Below are 9,219 nucleotides of genomic sequence, written 5' to 3'. Positions count from 1 at the left end.
GCCCCGTTCATCAGCTCGGGCACCATGTGACTACGGTTCTTCTCCAGAGCCAAAAGGACCATGGAAGATAAGCGTTTGAATTGATCAGGACATCAAGGCAGCCCCAGCAACACAGCTAAAGATACTCACGAAACAGGACTTCCTGAACCGCTTCAGAAATTGGCAAGAACCATGAGACAAACGTGTCTGAAGCAAAGGGGAGTATTTTGAGAGAGATTAATGGCAATGTGTCTTATATTATAATAAATTTTCCAAAAATTCACTGCATTTTTAGATCTTGTATAACAGACACTCAACAGTGCTTGTTAAATGAGTAAATGATTGAAAGCAAAAAGTAGCTGTCCATATGTACTGGATTCATTTCTTCTAAAAGAATGAAAAGTTGTATTCTCTGCCTATGAGCAACTAATAATCCAGCTGAGAAAATGAAGTTTTGTTTGTTTTTTATCTTTTAACAAACTATAATCATACATAGGTAGAAATAAACTGGAGTTACGTAATAGCCCCTATAACAGCAATGGGAACTGGGAGAGAGATTATATAGAGGAGCTATCAGCATCAGCAAAGGAGAGAATACTTTCTATTTTTGTGTGTTTAAAAAAATCCCCAAACACATATCAAACTTGGCTATGTGACATCTACTGTGCCAGTAGATTGCCTTTAACAAAGGTTAAAGGGGAGGGAAATTAGTGGCTGTAAGAGCTTAGGGTTCAGTTGGAGCCCCTCAGGTTCTGTCTGTGAGTAGGCATGGCACACACGCAACTAACCTGTAGCAAGCAAGACAGTACTGAGGCCGGAGGGGGAAGAGAGGGCTGCCACACAAAGATAAGGCAAGTAAGTGTTCACTAATTAAGACAGCAAAGGTTGACATTGAGATGGCGCCCAGCCGCGCCGGGGGAGGTGCAGTGATTGATCCTCTCCACACTTCGTTGGGGAGGACGCTGGGACATATTTGGTTGACAGTCTGGCCCTGTGTATCAAGATGTTCAGAAATGTTCCAACCCTTTGACCCAGCGGTTCTATTTGTAGCAATTCATATTAAGGGAATAATCAGAGACATGAATAGTTATGTTCAAGGATATTAATAGCAGTATTCCCTAATGGGAAAAAAAAAGAGAAAGAAATCAGCCAATATGTCAAACAATACAGAATCTGTTAAATAAATTAGGGTTCACCTGTATGATGACATTCTGCTGTCTTTAAAATCTCTGCTCTTTTGAAGATTTTAAGGTTGGGGAAGTTGCTTATGTTGTTACGTTAGGTATAAAAAGCACATTAAACGCACAAACCCATGATCTATATTTATGACTCCAAAACTTCTAGATGTTGCAGCGGAAGAATTGTGGATAGTTTTTTTTCCTTATTTTCAAATTTTATATGATATGATATACATGGTTTTATATTTAGAAAAGGGTTTCAGTCCCCCTAAGAAAAACTGACCGGGTATTTTATGTTCAAAGCAAGATGGGCAGAAGTCAGTCCACACACACCCGCGTGGGCCGGGAACAGCTCCTGTTCTGGTTCCCAGCTGCACGGCAGCGACCACCTCCACAGCCTGTTCAATGTGCGAGGCGGTGCCTGGGAGAAGAGCGAGAGGGAGCATTAGAGGGCGAGACCCGGTTCTTCTTTGTTGCATTGGGGTGATTTATGCCACGTTTGTGATGGGGCAACTTAGAGGTCCCAGTTCCTTGTGTCCCAAGTATCTTTTCTTTTTTTCCTTTTGATACTTGGTAAGCACAAAGCAGGGAAGAGGAAGGCACTTTGCTAGAGCAATGCAAGTCTGGAGATGGGGTGGAAGGCGAGCAGGGAGAGAGCCTTGCATTAGCAGCGAATCGTCCTGCTCCCGTGTCCTTCTGATCTTTCAGAGCAAGAGTGTGTTTCGGAACCATTCTTAGGTACAACAAGGTCAAAAAGGCCTGGGGAAGGGGGAGACTGAACGAGAAACTGAAAAATTGGAGGAGAAGCAAGCTCAGATGTCTGCCAAGATATCAATCACATGGCCTAGGAAGTCAACCCAGTTACTAGATGCTTCAAGCAGATCAGGACAGCTTCTTTTTTGGGGGTCAGTTACTGGGGATCAGACTCAAGACCTCACGCTTGCCAGGCAGGCGCTTGTGCTGCTGAGCTAAATGCTCGGCTCGGGGACAGCTTCTACATGTATCGCTTCCCCTGTGGTTCAGTATGAGCCCTTACACTCGTGATTTTATTTGATCCTCACCACAACCCTTGGAGAGAAGCATTTGTCTCCCCATTTACAGATGAGATCATCAAGACTCAACAAGATTAAAGGATCTGCCCAGAATCTCTCTCATTAAAAAGTCTGGAGTCAGAACCCAGATTTCTGATTTCTTGGGTTTCTCTTTCTTGTTGGACACAGTTCAGCCCTGACAGACATATTCTCATATATGCACATCCACAAACAATACTGAAAAGTGGTAAAAGTCAAAGTCAATCTACTAGAAATTTTATTCACATGATATATTTCACTTTTTGAAATCAGTTTCACTCATTTGCCTATAACTTGGATGACAAGAAGACACGAATTCAGGGTTAAGGCACCACCTCTGGCCTTACACTGGATTCTCAGTCCAAGCCTGTTTAAATAAGTGATTGACCCCATGTGAGAACCAAGCATCACATGAGATCAGAGAGGTCAAGCAACTTATTCAAGGAGTCATGATTACTAAGTGGCCCAGGCTGGACTTGAACAACAGAACCCAGGCAGGAGGTGCTCAGTGAACCTGCTCAGACCCTCAGTCTGCTCCAGCCACCAGAGGAGACCGCACAAACCTCTCCCTCTCCTGGCCGGCCCTGCAAAGATTGCCCAGAGGTGCTCACTGAGCAACCCTCATAGAAGAAGCTCCTGTGCATCCACATGGCAAGCGCTCGTGCTTTTACAGGAGAGGGACCTGGGATAGGGGTTTGGCTCATAGAAGGCCCAGGGGGGCCCTGAACCTTCTCCATCCTCCCCTCCCTCACACCAGCTCTTTCTCTGCAGGACAAAGATTGGATCATCTCAGCTTTCATGAAGTTCAAATCTGGATGAATCAACAGCACAGTATCCCTTTCCAGGGAGAAAAGATTTGCAGCTTTCAGTTTTAAAAAAGAAAAAAAAAAAAAAAAAAAAGGCTTTTTTCAGAATTTTCTCCTTCCAATTTCTTTTATACCCAGCTCTCTGAACTTCCGGGAAGGCTCCTCTGCCTGTTCTCACGCCCTCCTCCTCTGTGTTCAGCCCTGATTTCCCATCCTCGACCCTGCCACCAGCTGTCTGTGGCCTGGCTGAGGACCACAGGTGATAAAGGTCACGCTCCAGGCAGGAAGGCAAAGCTCGACTTGACCACTTCATGTCTCGGTGAGTAGTACCCCATTGCTTTGCTCCCCGTGTCTTGTTGCTTATGTAGTTTTGAGCCATGTTTGTCCTGTCTGCACATTAAACTAGAATCACAGAATGACAGGAATGAGAGGAACTTAAGAGCCCTTTAGTTCGTGGAGCACCTCCACCACTGCTCCCAATCTCTCAGTGTCTTTGGCATATGACGAGGGGACTCCCTGAAGTTGCATTACAGCAGCAGATCCTGGGGTGGGGTGGGTTGGGGGCTTCTTGTTCCTTGTATCCTTGATCCATTACCTCCCAAGCCAAGGTTCAGTGTCATCGATCAGGGAAGCAGAATCTTCTAGCTTCTATCACCTCAAGGGACCTCTGTTTTTCCAGTAGACTTGTCTGCTTCTCTGTGCCAAGGAATGGCAACATGGCGCCACTTCTCTGAGGCTGGGGCCAAGCCACTCCTCCTGCCTCTGGTCCCTGTTGTCTCCACCACACCACAATCCAGTGCCTCCTCTTGTGCTGGGAGCAGCACAGGCAGGAACTGTGGCCCACAGACTCTGCTGTAGCCCTTTGAGCACAAGTCTTGTCCCCACATGTCCCGGCCTGGATTCTCAGCAGGGCATTTGTGCTGGCTCATGGCGTGCATTGGCCTTGGTAATCACACCCCCGGAGAGGATTCACAAGCTTCCCGGGCCTGTTGGGTGACTCTGGCTTGGGAAACCATCCAATCCAGATCTGGGTCTGTCCCCCTGGCGCAGCATGCCTTGCTGTGTGATTCACTGCTTATAAATGCTGCAATCACCACCACTGTGTCCCTGGGGATGATGCATCTTCCCGAGAGCCATCACCATGGGGCGTCATCGCGGCAGCTCCCTAGCTGCTCTGAAAGGCGGTTTGAGTTCTTGGCAAGTCAGTGTTCAATTATTCCAGCCAGGGGAAGCATCGTGGCTGGAATAATCCAAAGGGAAAGGTCATTAAGCATAATTTAAAATTGCCTCTGGAATGTGCCAGGTGATTTATTTGTTCTGGGCAGAGTGTTTGCCTTCCTAACGATGCTTAATTCAGGGTAATGAGAGAAAGAAATGCCGCTCCACCACCCAGATTTGTTAGCTAGGCAGCCCAGCAAGGGGAAAGAAGCGGAGCACTGGGCAGGGCCCTAAAACAATGTGCTCAGCCTCAGAGCGGCAGGACACACACACTCAGACCTTCTGGGGCTGTGGGGTCACACGGCCTGCTGAGTGCATGCTCCCGTGGGCAGGGTCACTCCTCTGGCCATCCTCCCCTTGGTGTAGAGAGGCCTGCCAAACCCAGGGTGGCAGAGCAGCAGACCAGGCAGAGAAAAAACCGTTTCTGGTGTCCGGGAGGCGGGGAGACGCAGCCTACCATAGAAAGGAAGGGATGGAAAGTTTCCCTTCCATCCTATTGGCCAGATCCCCACTGGCCGCTGTGGAGCCTTAGAAATCACAACCCTTAACATCAAGACAGAAAAGCATCAGAGAATAAGATGAGGGAGAGGAGGGGAGAGTGAGCCGGGCAGGATTCAGACTCAGGAGGAAAGGGTTAGAAAATTTAGACCAAACAAGGACGGCCTCTGGCTGCCGATGGGAGCTGGGGGAAGTTAAATCGCTCCGGCAGTCAATGGATTCCACTGAGAAAGTGAAACCACACCAAAAATAAGAGCAGCTACTTTACAGAGGCCTGGCCGCTGCGATTTAAAGCCTGTGTCTCCCCCTAAGTCAGCGTTGAAGTTAGAGCCCACAAGGCAGTGGTGGGAGGGGGCAGGGCCTTGGGAAGTCTGCCCTCCTCTCCGGGGAGGGGACCAGAGCTTTTGTAAAATGGGCCCAGGGGAGGTCCCATGATCCTTACACAGCAAAAAGGGCCAGTGGTCGGCCTGAGAGCCCTTGCCAGCCTCGATCCCGGACTTCTCAGCTCCCAGAATTACAGGATCTATCCCTGCTGATTGTGAGGACTCTGCTCCTGGGATCTTGCTAGGGCAGCTGGAACAGCCTGAGGCAGCGGCCTAATCATTAAGCAGTGTTCTCAAAGCAGCTCGGAAGCTGCAATAGCCCATGAGCTGTGGGCTATTACTGTGCTTACCTGCTTACCTCGGTGAGCCTGCGGGCTGCCTAGACTGCGAAGGCACCCAGAGGGACATTCAGGGGTGCCCCCAGAGGCTTCTGCAGATAGAGCGCAGAACCCAGGGTGAGGCCACCCCCTCTTGCATGCAGTCCTTTGTCCTTTCCCCCACATTTGGGGGAGGGTGTTAGTGATTGGAGACCCCCTCAGCCTCTTCAGGAACCCGAACCTGGCAATCCCATGCAGTCTGCCTTGGAGGCTGGGGTGGAATCCCTCTGAAGCTCAGTGAGAGCGCTCTCCCAGTCACCCCCGCTGGGCTCTGTTCCCCAAAACCCTTTCTTCAAAGGCAGGGAGGAGGCAGGAGGCTAGAGAGGCACAGGTGGGGGGAAACGATGGGGTGGCAGCCCGCAGCCTCACCGAGGTAAGCAGGTAAGCGCAGGCACACACACACACACACACACACACACACACACACACGCACACACACGTATGATGGCCACAGCTGATCTTCAGCTTTACCATTAATCATCTTTTCTCTTAGAAGACAACAGAGAGAAAAAACAATTACGGCTAAAGTTTCAGGATGCCCCAAGTTTTCCTTTTCTGGTCTGCATCTTCCAGTTCTCTCTCTCTCTCTCTCTCTCTCTCTCTCTCTCTCTCTCTCTCTCTCTCTCTCTCTCTCTCTCTCTCTCTCTCTCTCTCTCTCTCTCTCTTTTGTGGTGCTAGGGATTGAACCCAAGCCTTTGCATTAACACATCTCCACTCCTTCCCTTCCTTCCTCCCTTCTTTCTTTATCTGCCCCTCTTTTCTTCTGTCTTTCCTCCTCTCTTTCTCTTGCTCTTTATTCATGCTTTATTTTGAATCAGGGTTTCCCTCCATTGCTGACTCACCAGGCTGGGCTCAGCTTTGCAGCCCCTTGCCTCAGCCTCCCAGGGTGCTGGTCTCCCCGATGCCCGCGGCTGTGTACTGACCCTTCTTTCCTGTTACCCCTCTTCCATCCTCGACGTTCATGTTTCTGTTCTCTTGTCTTTAGAACTTGAGACACTGGACACAGCAACAAACAGGAGAGTCCTTGAGAGGAAAATACAATATGCCTTCTGAGACCAGGGAGGTAACCTGCAGGCTGTCATTATTGCTCCAAAAAATGGCCAACAAATTCCTATGGATGATCTCAAGAGGGTGAGTCTGGGTTTAGGGGGGTCTTGGTGTTCTTAAATCATCACAGACTTAACTGAGTGGTACATGTGCATATTCTGTGTATCCATCAGCTCTGCCTTAGTCCACTTGGGCGTCTTTAAAAAACTACCAGTCTGGGTGGCTTATAAACAACTAAAATTTATTTCTCACCATTCTGGAGACTGGGAAGTCCGAGATCAAGACTCCAACAGCTTCGTGTCTGGTGAGGTCCTGATTCCTGGTCCAAAGAAGCCGCTTTGGTGTGTGTTCATGTGGCAGAAGGCCAGCACTCTCTGGGGCCTCTTTTATAGAGGGCACAAATCCTGTTCATAAGGGCTCCATCCTCATGACCTGATCACCTCCCACCCTCATGATTCGTATCCTCCCACCCCGCCCCAACATCACACTGGGGATTAAGTGTCAAGGTATTCAGTCTACAGGAAGTTACAATTCTCCCTTCATCTGAGATCCTGGCTCATCTTTCCACTACCCACCTGCCACCTCCCACACCTCCAATGCTTTCTGTCCTTTTTGGTGACTGGGCACATTTCTAATCATCTTCAGTGGATGTGTTATTTCTAGTAACAGAAATTTAAGAAATTGGAAGTCTTCAAAAAGTTTATATTCTGTCTTAGTTTGGTCTCCCTGGGGGCAGAGCCAGGTGGGGCATTGTGATGCAGGTGACCTGATGAAACCTGAAAGGCAGGGAAGGAGTAAGACGGGAAAGGAGAGGTGCCAAGCAGGAATGTGGTGTCCCCAGAAATGTGGCCTCAACCTGATCCTTCCAGGAACTCAAGAGTAGAAAAAGCACCCAGCCATGTCCCACAGTGAGCAGGAATGTCGGTGCCTTGTGAGGCCAGTGCTTTATATCCCACGTGGTTCTTGACTAGTGCTATGTATGGGTGTCCCTCCCAGGTTCCTGGGGAGGTGCCCCCCAGTCCCCAGTGTAAGTCACCATCAGCGTCCACAGGGTACTGTGGTGTAGCAGGGGTCCTGGGACCACCAACAGCCTCACATTCTTCCATTCCAGTCCTGGAATTCCGCCCATTAAAATCATTCTAAACACAGAACATAACACAAATGTTTGTTGCAGTATAAATGATGATAGAGCATTTTAAAAATAAAAACCTAACGTAGGATAGGTTTAAGTAAGTGCATTATTTAACGTATAATGAGTCCAATACCATACACACTGCTCAAGACTCTTCACCCCACAAAGCCTCGCCTCCCTAGCTCACTCTACTCCAACCAAACCATTCTCCCTGCTTCTCCACTAGTTCAAGCTTGCTACTTTCCTGGGCTGCTGTGATGAGTTATTGTTCCCTCTGCCTGGAACACGCTACGCCCAGATGTGCACACGGTTGTTCTGACCGATGAGTCCGATCACATCAGCCTTGCAGGGAGGACTTCCTTAAACACTCGTAAATAGCCGCCCTGGTTGCTCACCAACACATGTTGTTTTACAGCACCGATGCACTCACGCCAAGGCTTGTTGTGTATTTACTATTTTATATTCTACCTGTCTTCCCTTGCTCGAGTAAAAGCTTCTGAGACTGTGACCTTACCTGTTTCATTCCCTGCTTTATTCGTATCCTGCAGCAAAGGAGAGAACAGACAGTTGTGTGATAAATAAATGAACAAGGGCACAGTTTTGAAAGATATTTAGTAAGCTGTGTCATAAAATTCAAAACTGACCAGAATCTGCTATTCAGTAAAATGATCCTAATGTTAAATACCATGGTATAGAATTAATTTGCTCCTGCCCATGACAGAATGCCAGAGACTCCAGGGATCTTCTGTCTTCTTTAACTAACTAAAATGTTGGCAAGCCCAAGGACACGTGGTATCAGAGCTTGGATAACAGCACAGGCGATCACGCTGAGCCTAGGGCAGAAATCCACGGTGAATTCCGGGATTGCTTCACCTGATTGGCGGTAGGCGCTTTTCAGGCTGAGTGTGGGGGAGGGGGATGGAGGAGAGCCCGGGGGAAGGGGTCTCACTTAGATGGGGGACACCGAGAAGGCTAGAGAGCCAGCTGGAGCACCTTAGAGAGGAGACGCCTGCCCCGAGGCACAGTGGGTGAATACTGATCTGCACGTGTGTGAGAGAAAACAGGACACCAGGAAAGGGTGCAAACATTCAAAACTAGAAAGCAATGCACCCCGAATTCTTGAAGCCCACGGAATTCTGTTCCCATAAGCCACCATGAAGAGACCTCATAAGACAGAGAATCTTGCAGAGTCCTTAGCAAGCCACCGGCCAGGAAGTGGGGTAAATTGGTTCTAATCTAACTATTGCTTTAGATGCACCCTAAAAATGCTTGTGAGCAAGTCTTCAGGGCATCAGACTGACTCTAAGTGAGTTGATTACATACCAGAACAAAGGAGAGCAGTATTCCCAGGACTACAACAAAACCCAACAGCCAGCGATGTAAAATTCACCATAGCCTGCAACCAGTCAGAACTTCCCGGCTTGCATCAAAATAGGGAAATAGTATCTCCCGCCAGGAGAAAAATCAGCCAGTAGAAATAGACCCAGAAATGGCAACAGTGATGGAATTAGCAGAGAAGAGCGTTAAATCTGCTGTTATAAACATATTCCACGGGGCTGGGGATTTAGCTCAGCGGCATCAGCGCCTGCCT

The 9,219-nt window shown here is 48.5% G+C and overlaps 1 long non-coding RNA gene across 2 annotated transcripts; it reads right to left on the bottom strand.

The window, feature by feature from the left end:
• Positions 1–2,448: 2,448 nt before the first annotated feature.
• LOC134473193 (uncharacterized) lies at positions 2,449–8,808 on the bottom strand. Of its 2 annotated transcripts, none has more exons than XR_010043312.1 (3): positions 6,749–8,808; positions 6,292–6,472; positions 2,449–4,273 (listed from the first exon to the last, which is right to left on the bottom strand). It is a non-coding gene; the product is annotated as an uncharacterized LOC134473193 (long non-coding RNA). The 2 variants fall into 2 exon arrangements; XR_010043313.1 differs by having other exon boundaries at positions 6,373–6,472.
• Positions 8,809–9,219: the final 411 nt, after the last annotated feature.

This window comes from Cavia porcellus, unplaced genomic scaffold (genome assembly GCF_034190915.1).
Source record: "Cavia porcellus strain 051 isolate PalLab524CR breed Dunkin Hartley unplaced genomic scaffold, mCavPor4.1 scaffold_26, whole genome shotgun sequence".
NCBI classification, from domain to species: Eukaryota; Metazoa; Chordata; class Mammalia; order Rodentia; family Caviidae; genus Cavia; species Cavia porcellus.
This window is presented reverse-complemented; position numbering and strand designations above follow the sequence as displayed.